Here is a 6,834-nt window from a genome sequence, read left to right on the forward strand (position 1 = left end):
GGCTCCCATACCCCAGTATTATTATGATAATAGACAAGGCTCCCATACCCCAGTATTATTATGATGAAAGACAAGGCTCCCATACCCCTGATAGACAAGGCTCCCATACCCCAGTATTATTATGATGATAGACAAGGCTCCCATACCCCAGTATTATTATGATAATAGACAAGGCTCCCATACCCCAATATTATTATGATAATAGACAAGGCTCCCATACCCCGATATTATTATGATAATAGACAAGGCTCCCATACCCCAGTATTATTATGATAATAGACAAGGCTCCCATACCCCAGTATTATTATGATGATAGACAAGGCTCCCATACCCCAGTATTATTATGATAATAGACAAGGCTCCCATACCCCAGTATTATTATGATAATAGACAAGGCTCCCATACCCCAGTATTATTATGATAATAGACAAGGCTCCCATACCCCAGTATTATTATGGTCAGTTACTGATGTGTGTTACTGCATGCACGTGCGTGTGTGTGTGTGTGTGTGTGTGTGTGTGTGTGTGTGTGTGTGTGTGTGTGTGTGTGTGTGTGTGTGTGTGTGTGCAAAACAAGGCTACTCAGTGGGAAACCCATGTATTCTGGTGTCCCTTGCTCATCATCTCAGCACTAGGCTTCCGTCCAAGTGGATATTGATCTTGGCTGGTCGTAGGGTTGCTGCAGACATATTTCAGTGTTGAAGGATTTACAGCCTTGGTCATGGTGCTTTAATCATCCAGTAGGCTCCTCTATCCAAGGACCTTGGTTATTCCAGTAGGCTCCTCTATCCAATGACCTTGGTTATTCCAGTAGGCTCCTCTATCCATGGACCTTGGTTATTCCAGTAGGCTCCTCTATCCAATGACCTTGGTTATTCCAGTAGGCTCCTCTATCCATGGACCTTGGTTATTCCAGTAGGCTCCTCTATCCATGGACCTTGGTTATTCCAGTAGGCTCCTCTATCCATGGACCTTGGTTATTCCAGTAGGCTCCTCTATCCAATGACCTTGGTTATTCCAGTAGGCTCCTCTATCCATGGACCTTGGTTATTCCAGTAGGCTCCTCTATCCATGGACCTTGGTTATTCCAGTTGGCTCCTCTATCCATGGACCCTGGTTATTCCAGTAGGCTCCTCTATCCATGGACCTTGGTTGGACGTGGAGTTGTAGCAACACAACCACATAATTTCTTAGTAAATATCATGTAATTACCAGTGTAAACTACTGTGAAATAAAGTACTACCAGTCTGTTCTCTCCTTCCCTGGGTGGTGAGGTGATGACTGGGCCCAATACAAAGACTACCAGTCTGTTCTCTCCTTCCCTGGGTGGTGAGGTGATGACTGGGCCCAATACAAAGACTACCAGTCTGTTCTCTCCTTCCCTGGGTGGTGAGGTGATGACTGGGCCCAATACAAAGACTACATGGTAGAGCTAAACACAGCTAGCTGAACATGGGTCACTGTAAGACTCCGTTTGTGTTCTAAAAAATCCAACATGATGGCTGGTATAACAGTGTAGACGTGGCTCGTTCTGGGTAGCATCCACCCATATCTGCATCCCAAATGGCGCCCTATTCCCTATATAGTGCACTTCTTTGACCCGGGGAAGACATGCTGTTTGTTTTTCCAGTAGATTCAACCGGTTCTGAGAGGTGGAGAGTTGTCCTGGTAGCTAGTCAGTCCTGAAGCTCAGGATGAATGGGTGTAGTACTGAGACAGGGAGGGCCATCTGTGTGAGGTTATACAGCTCGGGAGTCCTGGTTTAAAGGTAGGGTATATGATTACATGGAGTGTCCACAAACACACACACACCATGGTTCCAAGATGAGGTAGAGCATGCAGTATGATTCCATTCAAGTCAGGGCTGAAGTGGTTAGAGACTGTGTAGACTCTTCATGATACAAACCCCTCCCCAGTCCATGTCTCCACCTCATAAAACTTCATGCCAATTTGAAGCTGCAGTATGCTGATTTGGTTTCTGTTTTATATCCACCTGAATATAGTCATGCCGGTCAATAGAGTAGAAAAATACCAGTAATATCTTCGTTTACGTAACTTAAAATCCTTAAAACTACCCTTAGTGTACTGTCTTTTTCCTTGACGTTGCTTTAGTGTTCTTGCTAAATTGCAATTTTCTTTTTCCAAGGAGCATGACGTGTAAAGATTTAATCCCATAGCGGGATGAGAGATGTAGCCCAATGTTAGGAAGATTTTGAGAGAGAAAGAGAGAGAGAGAGAGAAGAGGGGAGAGAGAGAGAGAGAGGGAGAGAGAGAGAGGGAGAGAGAGAGAGAGAAGAGGGGAGAGAGAGAGAAGAGGGGAGAGAGAGAGAGAGGGGGAGAGAGAGAGAGGGGGAGAGAGAGTGTGTGTGAGAGAGAGAAAGAGGAGAGAGGAGAGGGGAGAGAGAGTGTGAGAGAGAGAGAGAGAGAGAGAGAGAGAGGAGAGGGGAGAGAGAGTGTGTGTGAGAGAGAGAGAGGAGAGGGGAGAGGGGAGAGAGAGAGAGCGAGAGAGAGAGAGAGAGAGAGAGAGGAGAGGGGAGAGAGAGTGTGTGTGAGAGAGTGAGAGAGAGAAAGAGGAGAGAGGAGAGGGGAGAGAGAGTGTGAGAGAGAGAGAGAGAGAGAGAGAGAGGAGAGGGGAGAGAGAGTGTGGAGAGAGAGAGAGAGAGAGAGAGGAGAGAGGGGAGAGAGAGTGTGTGTGAGAGAGAGAGAGAGAGAGGAGAGAGGAGAGGGGAGAGAGAGAGAGAGCGAGAGAGAGAGAGAGAGAGAGAGAGGAGATGGGAGAGAGAGTGTGTGTGAGAGAGAGGGAGAGAGAGAATTGTCATTCAACTAGAAATTATTTTGCTGAGGCATCTTACCTCAAAAGAAGTCTGTGGAACTACTTACACAAACCTACAATGTTTTCAACTTACAGAGCCTTCAGAGAGTATTCATACCTTTTTACTTTCCCCACATTTTGTTGTGTTACAGCCTGAATTTAAAATGGATGAAATATAGATTTAATACCCCATAATGTCAAAGTGGCATTATGTTTTTAGGAATGTAAAAACTCATAAATGTAATTTAAATAAAAAAAGTGTTGGTCCCAGTCGAGCAGTGAATTTCAAACCACAAAGACCAGGAAGGTCTTCCAACGCTTAGCAAAGTCGGGCACCTATTGGTAGATGGGTAAAAAAATAAAAATATAATAATTGAATATCGTTTTGAGCATGGTTATGTTATTAATTACACTTTGGATGTTGTATCAATACACCCAGTCACTACAAAGATAGAGGTGTCCTTCCTAACTAAGTTGCCGGAGAGGAAGGAAACCGCTCAGTGATTTCACCATGAGGCCAGTGGTGACAGTAACACAGTGTAATGGCTGTGATAGGAGAAAACTGAGGATGGATCAACAACATTGTATTTACACCACAATACTAACCTAAATGACTGAGTGAAAAGAAGGAAGTCTGTACAGAATACAAATATTCCAAAACATGCATTCGGTTTGCAAAAAGTCACTAAAAGTAAAACTTCAAAAAATGTGGCAAAGAAATTAACTTTATATCCTGAATACAAAGTGTTATGTTTAGTGCAAATCCAACACATCACATCACTGAGTACAACTCTTCATATTTTTAAGTATGGTGGTGGCTGCATCATGTTATGGGTATGCTTGTCATCTACAAGGACTAGGGATTTCTTTAGGATAAAAATAAACGGAATAGAGCTAAGAACAGGCAAAATCCTAGAGGGAAACCTGGTTCAGTCTGCTTTCCAACAGACACTGGGAGACAAATTCAGCTTTCAGCAGGACAATAACCTAAAACACAAGGACCAAATCTACACTGGAGTTGCTTACCAAGATTGAATGTTGAATGTTAATGGGTGGTCTAGTTACAGATTTGTCTTAAATCAGCTGGAAAATCTATTGCAAGACTTGAAAATTGCTGTCTAGCAATGATCAACAACCAACTTGACAGAGCTTGAAGAATAAAAAAAAATTATGACGGGTAAACGTACAATCCAGGAGTGGAAAGCTCTTAGATACTTACCCAGAAAGACTCACAGCTGTAATCACTGACAAAGATGATTCTAACATGTATTGACTCAGAGGGTGTGAATACTTATGTAAATTATATATTTCTGTATTTCATTATCAATAAATGTGCCAAAAAAATTGAAAATAATATTTTCACTTTGTCATTATAGGTTATTGTGTGTAGATGGGTGAGAAAGAAATATCTTTATTCCATTTGGAATTCAGGCTGTAACATAACACAATGTCACGACCATCTTCATCATCCGATGATATAGCGAAATCGTCGTCTGAAAATGTGGACCAATACGCAGTAGAGTTGGTGTTCATTTTCTTAATTGATTAAAGAACGTTGAACACGAGAAAACAAGAAAACAATAAGCATGACGAATGACAGTTTTGCAGGCTCACCAACGCAGTGCAAAAACAATCTCCCACAAATACACAGACAAACACACCCAACTAATATAGGACTTCCAATCAAAGGCAACACCAAACAGCTGCCTTCAATTGGAAGTCCACCCCAATTAACTCAACATAGAAACACACTTACTAGACTACACATAGAAATACATAAACATAGACCATAACTCAAAACCCGGAAATAATAAATCAAACGCCCTCCTAACTAACACACCACCCTGAACCACATAAAACAAATACCCTCTGCCACGTCCTGACCAAACTATAATAACAATTAACCCTTATACTGGCCAGGACGTGACACACAATGTGGAATAAATCAAGGGGTATGAATACTTTCTGAAGGCACTGTACATCCTAGCAAACCGAGAACATTCCCAGGACATTAGATTCCCATTAAGTTCTAGTTAGGTTTGTATCTAACAGTAGGATGATAACATCCCAAAATCATTCAGAGAATGTTTTTGATTAAAAAAAAATCTATTTATTTATCAAAATAATTTTAAAATTAAATATCCATGTAAAGTTCTCCTAACAGTCACTAAAATGTTCACAACATCTCTAACAACCACCATAGAACACTACCCCAAAAGTTTGTAAGTTTGCATGAAACATTCGCCTGATGTTGCAAGAACTTTCCTATAACACATTTAATCTGTTCTTTAAAGGGTTCCAGGAACTTTCATTAGTCTGCTGGGAACATTGTGGTGACATCACAAAGGATATGTTCCCAAAACATAAGAACTGCCCAGTTGTGCAGATTATTCTATAATGTTTTATTTTAGGGTGCAAACAAAAAAACATTCACCTGATGTTACAAGAACGTACCAATAACATCTACTTTTTAATGGTTCACAGAACATGCAATTAGGTTGTGGGAACAGCTTTGGTACATTGCAAGAGATAGCTTCCCAAAACACAACATATGCTTAGTGGTGATGACATTCATATATTCATGTTTAAATTAAATTGAACAAGACATTCCCTTAATGTTGTAAGAATTAAATGTCAGTTTTTTTTATGACGTTCATTGCATATTTGTTTTAGATTTAACATATTATTCCAATGATGTTCACGTAATATACAATGTCTGTTGTCTTGCACTTTAGGTCCTTTCGACTGTGCGGCAGGTGAAGTCAAGTATCTCTCTGACTCTTCTTTGTCACTCTCTGTCTGCAGGCTCTGTGAGTTACATGGCCTTGGTATCAAGTGTTTAATTTAGTGTTGTTCTGTAAGCATACATGCTAACCTAATTCCATTGTATCAACCCTTGGCACACGACTGGTCTAAGACTAAGAGTAGTGCTTTTGCATGGCCACGCAGTCGTGGGTGAACAGGGAGTATAGGAGAGGACTGAGAACGCACCCTTGTGGGGCCCCAGTGTTGAGGATCAGCGGGGTGATGTTGTTTCCTACCTTCCCCACCTGGGGACGGCCTGTCAGAAAGTCCAGGACCCAGTTGCACAGGGCGGGGTCAAGACCCAGGGCCTCCAGCTTAATGATGAGTTTGGAGGTTACTATGGTGTTGAATGCTGAGCTGTAGTCAATGAACAGCATTCTTACATAGGTATTCCTCTTGTCCAGGTGGGATAGGGCAGTGTGCAGTGTGATGGCGATTGCATCGTCTGTGGACCTATTGGGGTGGTAAGCAAATTGAAGTGGGTCTAGGGTGGCAGGTAAGGTGGAGGTGATATGATCCTTGACTAGTCTCTCAAAGCACTTCATGATGACAGAAGTGAGTGCTACGGGGCGATAGTCATTTAGTTCAGTTACCGTTGGCTTTCTTGGGTACAGGAACATCTTGAAGCGTGTGGGAACAGCAGACTGGGTTAGGGAGAGATTGAATGTGTCCGTAAACACACCAGCCAGCTGGTCTGCACCTGCTCTGAGGGCGCGGCTAGGGATGCCGTCTGGGCCGGCAGCCTTGCGAGGGTTAACACAGTCTTTGGTAGTGGGCCGTGTTGATGGCACTGTATTGTCCTCAAAGCGCGCAAAGAAGTTGTTTAAAAAAATCTTAGGGATCGGTGTCCCACTTGTTTGATTGCCTTGCGGAGGGAATAGCTACACTGTTTGTATTCGGTCATGTTTCCAGTCGCCTTGCCATGATTAAATGCGGTGGCTCGCGCTTTCAGTTTTGCGTGAATGCTGCCTTCAATCCACAGTTTCTTGGTTAGGGAAGGTTTTAATAGTCACAGTGGGTACAACATCTCCAATGCACTTCCTAATAAACTCACTCACCGAGTCAGCGTATACGTCAATGTTATTATCTGATGCTACCCGGAACATATCCCAGTCCACGTGATTGAAGCACTCTTGAAGCGTGGAATCCGATTGATCAGACCAGCGTTGGATAGACCTAAGCACAGGCTTAGGTCTATCTGTTTTAGTTTCTGCCTAT

The sequence above is a fragment of the Salmo trutta genome, chromosome 2, assembly GCF_901001165.1.
Source record: "Salmo trutta chromosome 2, fSalTru1.1, whole genome shotgun sequence".
NCBI classification, from domain to species: domain Eukaryota; kingdom Metazoa; phylum Chordata; class Actinopteri; order Salmoniformes; family Salmonidae; genus Salmo; species Salmo trutta.